Source organism: Ambystoma mexicanum, chromosome 12, assembly GCF_040938575.1.
Source record: "Ambystoma mexicanum isolate Mex_15411 chromosome 12, UKY_AmexF1_1, whole genome shotgun sequence".
In the NCBI taxonomy this organism is placed as follows: Eukaryota; Metazoa; Chordata; class Amphibia; order Caudata; family Ambystomatidae; genus Ambystoma; species Ambystoma mexicanum.
The window spans coordinates 1,003,273,600-1,003,284,865 of record NC_090936.1 but is presented as its reverse complement, the minus strand read 5'-3'; the positions used below and the strand labels follow the sequence as shown (position 1 = coordinate 1,003,284,865).

Here is an 11,266-nt window from a genome sequence, read left to right as displayed (position 1 = left end):
TCTATTGATGTCAAAAAAATATGAGCGCTTTTCAGTCGATCCTTCCTGCAGTTGGGTGATAGTTTGCCACTGCTCATAGATGGCTTCTTGGTCTTGGGTTGTGATTGTTGCTCAGGGTGCGAAAGGAGCGTTTAAATGTATCCAAAACAAAACGGGGCTCGTCCGGGATTTGAACCCGGGACCTCTCGCACCCAAAGCGAGAATCATACCCCTAGACCAACGAGCCAGCTGTGAGCAGAGCCATGAGCGAGCAGTCAGCCTTGTGGCGTGCCACATCAGCACTGCTTCCTATTTTACTGTTCATTTATGCATGATATTAAATGGGAGTTTTGTGTTTCAATCACAACTGATCGTTAATATCAGTTCACCCTCCTATTAAATTAAGAGGTGGAAAGACATTGCCCGTTTTGTTAATTTATGTACACAGTTTGGAAAAAAAGAGGTGTCATTTTGCTGAAAGCAACTCTGACTCTGTACGATGCCCCGCCCTGCCTGATCCTCTCCATGATCTCTAGCATCTTGCACTGCGCGATTGAAACATGAATAAGAGGATACTGCTCCAGTCTGTGGAAAAGTGGATCTGAGAGTCTTATGAAATTATGCACAGCAGCTGTGCAGTGGCTCGTTGGTCTAGGGGTATGATTCTCGCTTAGGGTGCGAGAGGTCCCGGGTTCAAATCCCGGACGAGCCCTCACTTCTTTTTTGACTCTTTCCAAATACGAAATAAACACAAGATTTAAATCTTCTATCACAATTAAACAACAGCAGTTTAGGATTTGAAGCCGCAACCCTATCGCACCCAAAGCAACAATCATACCAATTGACCAAGAAGCAGACCCACATAGAGCAAGGTGCTGAGATGGGAGTGGAATCTTTCACAGCTCCAAGTCCATTGAGTGCAGCATAAGGGACTGGGGCTGCTCAGAGCATGTACACATCGCAATCCTAATGTGGTGAGCTCAATGGAATAAGGGCAGCGAGCCGGTCCTTGGAGATAGAGCTCTGATTACACATTTCTTTACATGGGCTCTTGTGTGCCAACTATTGATTTTCGCAACGGGGTCCAAAACGAAATTTTTATTTTCGCTATGACGGCACAAATTCCATCTCCAGGGCCAAAGCACACATTTTACAGCACATGTAGCAGCAGTAAATGGAAGAAAGCCATAGCATTACAGACATGGCATGTCTAAATATAACCCCTCAGCAACAGTCGCCTAACCTGCTGAGGTGTGTCTGCAGCATTCTGCTTTAGTATTCCCTACCTCTCCCATGCCCGCAAACCGCTTAAGCCGGTCCCCCACTCACACACCTCCCCAATCAAGGCTAAGGGGACAATGATGCAGCCTTCCCCCTTTGAAATGAGCAACACTTGCTAATTTTGCAAGCTGTGTACTAAGCTTTATTAAGTCCGAGCCCAGCACGGGAGGAGCCAGAAGCCCTGCTTCGCCCAGTGATATCGAAGAGCATGTCACTGAATCTTTTATATTTCATGGTTTGTGGTTGTAGAAACTCCACGGGGCAACATAATACTCCTGCCCCCCCATTGTTTGAGGAGAACAGGGGCAAGTGTGCCCTCTATCCCCATGTACTCGTTGCCTATACCTGAAGCGCCCTTAATGGTTGCCTGGTCCGTGCAAAGCAGCGTAAGCGGCAGGGGGGAATAGGTACACGGTACAAATGCCCCAGAACTTCATGCACTCTGCCTTGCCCTCCTCCCTCCTCTACCTTCGTTGAGAGTTTTCCCATTTTTAGAATACACTTTTCTTTTGCTGTCAAACGTTTTGCTAGGAATTGTCCCCAGTGTTTAGCGGCTGAACGTTGACCTCACTATATCTCCTCATTGGATAATCCTTCATTACCTCAACGGCCTTCTTCTTCGGCCTAGTACTTAAGAGGTATCAATCCGCATGACAGGGACCCTTTCCTTTTTTTTTTGTTGTTGCAGATTCCACGCTTTTCCACCAAGAGCCCAATACCCACAGATGAAGGTTTTCTAGTGTGGGAATCCCCCAGATTTCCCATCTACAGGTTCATCCCCCCCTGCAGAGCCGTATAGGAATCGCATATTTAGGAATGCACAGGTTCATCCCTTGCGCAGGGCCCTATAGAAATCCCAAGGATCTCCAGTGTACAGGTTCAACATTCCCAGCTAAGCCATCTAGAAATCCCTCATATCTCGCATGTATCGTTTCCTCCCTTCTTGCAAATCTAGTATGGAAATCCCCCAAATCTCCCAATTACAGGTTCATCCCTTCCGGCAAAGCTGCATATGCATCATCCAATATATCTCACAGGAGCCGATTCACCCCTCCCCGTGGAGCCCAATAGGAATCTTGCATATAGGAATGCCCAGGTTCATCCCGTCCGTCGTGCTCAATAGGAATGCCAAGGATCTTCAGTTTAAAGGCTCACCATTCCCCTCAGAGCCCTAGAGGAATCCCCCATATCTCCTGTGTTTCGTTTCCTCCATCCCTGCAAAGGTAGCAAAGGGACCTCAGATATCTGTCATTTATCGGCTCATCTCTCCACACAGAACTGTATAGGAATCCCATTGATCACCATGTGCAGGGTTATCCCTCCCTGCGAAGCCATATAGGCCTCATCCCATATATCTCCCAGGAACAGGTTAATCCCTTCCCGATGAGCCAATATACAAACCGCATAAATCTTCCCTGTGCAGGTTCATCCCTCTCCGCAGAGCCCTTTAAGAATCCCCCACATCTACTATATATCATTTCCCCCCACCCCCATGAGAATCCCACAGATCTCCCATGTATATGTTCATTCTTCTAGAGATCTCCCGTTTATAAGTTCATCCCTCAATTTAGAGCTGAATGGAATTTGCACACATTAGCATGTACATCCCTCCCCGTGCATCCCTACAGAAATCCCTCACATCTATGTGTCTGCTCATCCCTCCGAGCACAGCCGTATAGGAATAGCACACATAGGATTGAACATATTCCTCACTTCCCACTGAGCCCTACATGGATCTCACAGATCCCCAATGTTCATCCTTCCCAGCAGAGACCTTTAGGAATATAACAGATCCCCCATGTACAGGTTCACCCCTCCCCGCTCAGCTGCATAGGAATCCCTTGGGTCTCCCATTTTCAGGCTTCCCTGAAGAGCCCTATAGGAATATGCCAGATCTCCCATGTAAAGGTCCATCCCTCCCCACCCAGCTGTGAAGGGATCCCTTGGATCTCCCATATTCATCCTTCCCTGAAGAGCCCTATAGGAATATACCAGATCTCCCCTGTAAAGGTCCATCCCTCCCCACCCAGCTGTGAAGGGATCCCTTGGATCTCCCATATTCATCCTTCCCTGAAGAGGAATATACAGATCTCTCATGTGCATGTCCATCCCTCCCCGCCCACCCGCATAGGAATCCCTTGGATCGCCCATATTCATCCTTCCCTGAAGAGCCCTATAGGAATATATAGATCTCCCATGTACAGGCCCACCCCTCCCCACCCAGCTGCTTAGGAATCCCTTTGATCTCCCATATTCATCCTTCCCTGAAGAGCCCTATAGGAATATACCAGATCTCCCATGTACAGGTTCATCCCACCATGCCCAGCTGTATCGGAATCCCACGGATCACCCACGTCCATCCTTCCCTGCAGAATAGGAATATAACACATCTCCCATGTACAGGTCCATCCCTCCCTGCCCACCCGTGTAGGAATCCCTTGGCGCTCCCATATTCATCCTTCCCTGAAGAATCCCATAGGAATATTTCAGATCTCCCATGTACAGGTCCATCCCTCCCTGCCCACCCGTATATGAATCCCACGGATCACCCATGTCCATCCTTCCCTGCAGACCCCTATATGAATATAACAGATCTCTCATGTACAGGTTCAACTCTCCCTGCCAAGTGGATAGGAATACCTTGGATCTCCCATGTTCATCCCTCCCTGCAGAGCCCTATAGGAATATAACATCTCCAATGTACAGGTTCGTCCCTCCCTTCCCAGCTGTATCGGAATCCCACGGATCACCCACGTCCATCCTTCCCTGCAGAATAGGAATATAACACATCTCCCATGTACAGGTCCATCCCTCCCTGCCCACCCGTGTAGGAATCCCTTGGCGCTCCCATATTCATCCTTCCCTGAAGAATCCCATAGGAATATTTCACATCTCCCATGTACAGGTCCATCCCTCCCTGCCCACCCGTATATGAATCCCACGGATCACCCATGTCCATCCTTCCCTGCAGACCCCTATATGAATATAACAGATCTCTCATGTACAGGTTCAACTCTCCCTGCCAAGTGGATAGGAATACCTTGGATCTCCCATGTTCATCCCTCCCTGCAGAGCCCTATAGGAATATAACATCTCCAATGTACAGGTTCGTCCCTCCCTTCCCAGCTGTATCGGAATCCCACGGATCACCCATGTCCATCCTTCCCTGCAGAGCCCAATAGGAAAATAGCAGATCTCCCATGTACAGGTACATCCCAGCCCACCGAGCTGTATAGGAAACCCACAGATCTCCCATGTTCATCCTTCTCCACTGAGCACTATATGAACATAAGATCTCTTATCCCTGCCCGCCCAGCTGTATAAGAATCCCTTGTCTCTCCCATATTCATCCTTCCCTGAAGAATCCCATAGGACTATACCAGATCTCCAATGTACAGGTCCACCCCTCCCCGCCCAGCTGTATAGGAATCCCTTGGATCTCTCGTGTAGTGGTTCAACCCTCCGCACTGAGTTATATAGGAATCCCTTGGAGCAGGTTTATCCCTCCTCCCGTTCTTGGATCCGTATTTTTTCACCTGCACACAATGGGTCAGAATCACACACAGGTGAATTCCTCCCCTCCCAAATGAGGCACTCACAGACCTCGAGGGCTTGGAACAACTATTACATAATTTGTTTGCATGCCCCTGTCCAACCAAGACTGCGTGAGATCTTTGTAGTGGCTTAATCCTGCAAGCCCCACGTCTTTAGACCACTCACACGCTCTTCTTCTCGTTTTTGATATGACGCCTTTTCAGTGTATCTTTCTCGCGTGTGTTTTTTACTGCCCTTCCTCTATTGATGTGAAAAAAATATGAGCGCTTTTCAGTCGATCCTTCCTGCAGTTGGGTGATAGTTTGCCACTGCTCATAGATGGCTTCTTGGTCTTGGGTTGTGATTGTTGCTCAGGGTGCGAAAGGAGCGTTTAAATGTATCCAAAACAAAACGGGGCTCGTCCGGGATTTGAACCCGGGACCTCTCGCACCCAAAGCGAGAATCATACCCCTAGACCAACGAGCCAGCTGTGAGCAGAGCCATGAGCGAGCAGTCAGCCTTGTGGCGTGCCACATCAGCACTGCTTCCTATTTTACTGTTCATTTATGCATGATATTAAATGGGAGTTTTGTGTTGCAATCACAACTGATCGTTAATATCAGTTCACCCTCCTATTAAATTTAGAGGTGGAAAGACATTGCCCGTTTTGTTAATTTATGTACACAGTTTTGAAAAAAGAGGTGTCATTTTGCTGAAAGCAACTCTGACTCTGTACGATGCCCATCCCTGCCTGATCCTCTCCATGATCTCTAGCATCTTGCACTGCGCGATTGAAACATGAATAAGAGGATACTGCTCCAGTCTGTGGAAAAGTGGATCTGAGAGTCTTATGAAATTATGCACAGCAACTGTGCAGTGGCTCGTTGGTCTAGGGGTATGATTCTCGCTTAGGGTGCGAGAGGTCCCGGGTTCAAATCCCGGACGAGCCCTCACTTCTTTTTTGACTCTTTCCAAATACGAAATAAACACAAGATTTAAATCTTCTATCACAATAAAACAACAGCAGTTTAGGATTTGAAGCCGCAACCCTATCGCACCCAAAGGAACAATCATACCAATTGACCAAGAAGCAGACCCACATAGAGCAAGGTGCTGAGATGGGAGTGGAATCTTTCACAGCTCCAAGTCCATTGAGTGCAGCATAAGGGACTGGGGCTGCTCAGAGCATGTACACATCGCAATCCTAATGTGGTGATCTCAATGGAATAAGGGCAGCGAGCCGGTCCTTGGAGATAGAGCTCTGATTACACATTTCTTTACATGGGCTCTTGGGTGCCAACTATTGATTTTCGCAACGGGGTCCAAAACGAAATTTTTATTTTCGCTATGACGGCACAAACTCCATCTCCAGGGCCAAAGCACACATTTTACAGCACATGTAGCAGCAGTAAATGGAAGAAAGCCATAGCATTACAGGCATGGCATGTCTAAATATAACCCCTCAGCAACAGTCGCCTAACCTGCTGAGGTGTGTCTGCAGCATTCTGCTTTAGTATTCCCTACCTCTCCCATGCCCGCAAACCGCTTAAGCCGGTCCCCGCTCACACACCTCCCCAATCAAGGCTAAGGGGACAATGATGCAGCCTTCCCTCTTTGAAATGAGCAACACTTGCTAATTTTGCAAGCTGTGTACTAAGCTTTATTAAGTCCGAGCCCAGCACGGGAGGAGCCAGAAGCCCTGCTTCGCCCAGTGATATCGAAGAGCATGTCACTGAATCTTTTATATTTCATGGTTTGTGGTTGTAGAAACTCCACGGGGCAACATAATACTCCTGCCCCCCCATTGTTTGAGGAGAACAGGGGCAAGTGTGCCCTCTATCCCCATGTACTCGTTGCCTATACCTGAAGCGCCCTTAATGGTTGCCTGGTCCGTGCAAAGCAGCGTAAGCGGCAGGGGAGAATAGGTACACGGTACAAATGCCCCAGAACTTTATGCACTCTGCCTTGCCCTCCTCCCTCCTCTACCTTCGTTGAGAGTTTTCCCATTTTTAGAATACACTTTTCTTTTGCTGTCAAACGTTTTGCTAGGAAATGTCCCCAGTGTTTAGCGGCTGAACGTTGACCTCACTATATCTCCTCATTGGATAATCCTTCATTACCTCAACGGCCTTCTTCTTCGGCCTAGTACTTAAGAGGTATCAATCCGCATGACAGGGACCCTTTCCTTTTTTTTTTGTTGTTGCAGATTCCACGCTTTTCCACCAAGAGCCCAATACCCACAGATGAAGGTTTTCTAGTGTGGGAATCCCCCAGATTTCCCATCTACAGGTTCATCCCCCCCTGCAGAGCCGTATAGGAATCGCATATTTAGGAATGCACAGGTTCATCCCTTGCGCAGGGCCCAATAGAAATCCCAAGGATCTCCAGTGTACAGGTTCAACATTCCCAGCTAAGCCATCTAGAAATCCCTCATATCTCGCATGTATCGTTTCCTCCCTTCTTGCAAATCTAGTATGGAAATCCCCCAAATCTCCCAATTACAGGTTCATCCCTTCCGGCAAAGCTGCATATGCATCATCCAATATATCTCACAGGAGCCGATTCACCCCTCCCCGTGGAGCCCAATAGGAATCTTGCATACAGGAATGCCCAGGTTCATCCCGTCCGTCGTGCTCAATAGGAATGCCAAGGATCTTCAGTTTAAAGGCTCACCATTCCCCTCAGAGCCCTAGAGGAATCCCCCATATCTCCTGTGTTTCGTTTCCTCCATCCCTGCAAAGGTAGCAAAGGGACCTCAGATATCTGTCATTTATCGGCTCATCTCTCCACACAGAACTGTATAGGAATCCCATTGATCACCATGTGCAGGGTTATCCCTCCCTGCGAAGCCATATAGGCCTCATCCCATATATCTCCCAGGAACAGGTTAATCCCTTCCCGATGAGCCAATATACAAACCCCATAAATCTTCCCTGTGCAGGTTCATCCCTCTCCGCAGAGCCCTTTAAGAATCCCCCACATCTACTATATATCATTTCCCCCCACCCCCATGAGAATCCCACAGATCTCCCATGTATATGTTCATTCTTCTAGAGATCTCCCGTTTATAAGTTCATCCCTCAATTTAGAGCTGAATGGAATTTGCACACATTAGCATGTACATCCCTCCCCGTGCATCCCTACAGAAATCCCTCACATCTATGTGTCTGCTCATCCCTCCGAGCACAGCCGTATAGGAATAGCACACATAGGATTGAACATATTCCTCACTTCCCACTGAGCCCTACATGGATCTCACAGATCCCCAATGTTCATCCTTCCCAGCAGAGACCTTTAGGAATATAACAGATCCCCCATGTACAGGTTCACCCCTCCCCGCTCAGCTGCATAGGAATCCCTTGGCTCTCCCATTTTCTGTCTTCCCTGAAGAGCCCTATAGGAATATGCCAGATCTCCCATGTAAAGGTCCATCCCTCCCCACCCAGCTGTGAAGGGATCCCTTGGATCTCCCATATTCATCCTTCCCTGAAGAGCCCTATAGGAATATACCAGATCTCCCCTGTAAAGGTCCATCCCTCCCCACCCAGCTGTGAAGGGATCCCTTGGATCTCCCATATTCATCCTTCCCTGAAGAGGAATATACAGATCTCTCATGTGCATGTCCATCCCTCCCCGCCCACCTGCATAGGAATCCCTTGGATCGCCCATATTCATCCTTCCCTGAAGAGCCCTATAGGAATATATAGATCTCCCATGTACAGGCCCACCCCTCCCCACCCAGCTGCTTAGGAATCCCTTTGATCTCCCATATTCATCCTTCCCTGAAGAGCCCTATAGGAATATACCAGATCTCCCATGTACAGGTTCATCCCTCCATGCCCAGCTGTATCGGAATCCCACGGATCACCCACGTCCATCCTTCCCTGCAGAATAGGAATATAACACATCTCCCATGTACAGGTCCATCCCTCCCTGCCCACCCGTGTAGGAATCCCTTGGCGCTCCCATATTCATCCTTCCCTGAAGAATCCCATAGGAATATTTCACATCTCCCATGTACAGGTCCATCCCTCCCTGCCCACCCGTATATGAATCCCACGGATCACCCATGTCCATCCTTCCCTGCAGACCCCTATATGAATATAACAGATCTCTCATGTACAGGTTCAACTCTCCCTGCCAAGTGGATAGGAATACCTTGGATCTCCCATGTTCATCCCTCCCTGCAGAGCCCTATAGGAATATAACATCTCCAATGTACAGGTTCGTCCCTCCCTTCCCAGCTGTATCGGAATCCCACGGATCACCCATGTCCATCCTTCCCTGCAGAGCCCAATAGGAAAATAGCAGATCTCCCATGTACAGGTACATCCCAGCCCACCGAGCTGTATAGGAAACCCACAGATCTCCCATGTTCATCCTTCTCCACTGAGCACTATATGAACATAAGATCTCTTATCCCTGCCCGCCCAGCTGTATAAGAATCCCTTGTCTCTCCCATATTCATCCTTCCCTGAAGAATCCCATAGGACTATACCAGATCTCCAATGTACAGGTCCACCCCTCCCCGCCCAGCTGTATAGGAATCCCTTGGATCTCTCGTGTAGTGGTTCATCCCTCCGCACTGAGTTATATAGGAATCCCTTGGAGCAGGTTTATCCCTCCTCCCGTTCTTGGATCCGTATTTTTTCACCTGCACACAATGGGTCAGAATCACACACAGGTGAATTCCTCCCCTCCCAAATGAGGCACTCACAGACCTCGAGGGCTTGGAACAACTATTACATAATTTGTTTGCATGCCCCTGTCCAACCAAGACTGCGTGAGATCTTTGTAGTGGCTTAATCCTGCAAGCCCCACGTCTTTAGACCACTCACACGCTCTTCTTCTCGTTTTTGATATGACGCCTTTTCAGTGTATCTTTCTCGCGTGTGTTTTTTACTGCCCTTCCTCTATTGATGTGAAAAAAATATGAGCGCTTTTCAGTCGATCCTTCCTGCAGTTGGGTGATAGTTTGCCACTGCTCATAGATGGCTTCTTGGTCTTGGGTTGTGATTGTTGCTCAGGGTGCGAAAGGAGCGTTTAAATGTATCCAAAACAAAACGGGGCTCGTCCGGGATTTAAACCCGGGACCTCTCGCACCCAAAGCGAGAATCATACCCCTAGACCAACGAGCCAGCTGTGAGCAGAGCCATGAGCGAGCAGTCAGCCTTGTGGCGTGCCACATCAGCACTGCTTCCTATTTTACTGTTCATTTATGCATGATATTAAATGGGAGTTTTGTGTTGCAATCACAACTGATCGTTAATATCAGTTCACCCTCCTATTAAATTTAGAGGTGGAAAGACATTGCCCGTTTTGTTAATTTATGTACACAGTTTTGAAAAAAGAGGTGTCATTTTGCTGAAAGCAACTCTGACTCTGTACGATGCCCATCCCTGCCTGATCCTCTCCATGATCTCTAGCATCTTGCACTGCGCGATTGAAACATGAATAAGAGGATACTGCTCCAGTCTGTGGAAAAGTGGATCTGAGAGTCTTATGAAATTATGCACAGCAGCTGTGCAGTGGCTCGTTGGTCTAGGGGTATGATTCTCGCTTAGGGTGCGAGAGGTCCCGGGTTCAAATCCCGGACGAGCCCTCACTTCTTTTTTGACTCTTTCCAAATACGAAATAAACACAAGATTTAAATCTTCTATCACAATAAAACAACAGCAGTTTAGGATTTGAAGCCGCAACCCTATCGCACCCAAAGCAACAATCATACCAATTGACCAAGAAGCAGACCCACATAGAGCAAGGTGCTGAGATGGGAGTGGAATCTTTCACAGCTCCAAGTCCATTGAGTGCAGCATAAGGGACTGGGGCTGCTCAGAGCATGTACACATCGCAATCCTAATGTGGTGATCTCAATGGAATAAGGGCAGCGAGCCGGTCCTTGGAGATAGAGCTCTGATTACACATTTCTTTACATGGGCTCTTGGGTGCCAACTATTGATTTTCGCAACGGGGTCCAAAACGAAATTTTTATTTTCGCTATGACGGCACAAATTCCATCTCCAGAGCCAAAGCACACATTTTACAGCACATGTAGCAGCAGTAAATGGAAGAAAGCCAGAGCATTACAGGCATGGCATGTCTAAATATAACCCCTCAGCAACAGTCGCCTAACCTGCTGAGGTGTGTCTGCAGCATTCTGCTTTAGTATTCCCTACCTCTCCCATGCCCGCAAACCGCTTAAGCCGGTCCCCCGCTCACACACCTCCCCAATCAAGGCTAAGGGGACAATGATGCAGCCTTCCCTCTTTGAAATGAGCAACACTTGCTAATTTTGCAAGCTGTGTACTAAGCTTTATTAAGTCCGAGCCCAGCACGGGAGGAGCCAGAAGCCCTGCTTCGCCCAGTGATATCGAAGAGCATGTCACTGAATATTTTATATTTCATGGTTTGTGGTTGTAGAAACTCCACGGGTCAACATAATACTCCTGCCCCCCCATTGTTTGAGGAGAAC

General features: G+C 48.2%; 3 non-coding genes across 3 annotated transcripts; all 3 read right to left on the bottom strand.

Annotated features, from left to right (window-relative positions):
- Positions 1–154: 154 nt before the first annotated feature.
- On the bottom strand, positions 155–226 carry TRNAP-UGG (transfer RNA proline (anticodon UGG)). The gene has a single exon. It is a non-coding gene; the product is annotated as a tRNA-Pro (tRNA).
- A 4,982-nt stretch (positions 227–5,208) lies between these two features.
- TRNAP-UGG (transfer RNA proline (anticodon UGG)) lies at positions 5,209–5,280 on the bottom strand. Its single transcript has one exon. It is a non-coding gene; the product is annotated as a tRNA-Pro (tRNA).
- A 4,580-nt stretch (positions 5,281–9,860) lies between these two features.
- TRNAP-UGG (transfer RNA proline (anticodon UGG)) lies at positions 9,861–9,932 on the bottom strand. The gene has a single exon. It is a non-coding gene; the product is annotated as a tRNA-Pro (tRNA).
- Between the last annotated feature and the right edge of the window lie 1,334 nt (positions 9,933–11,266).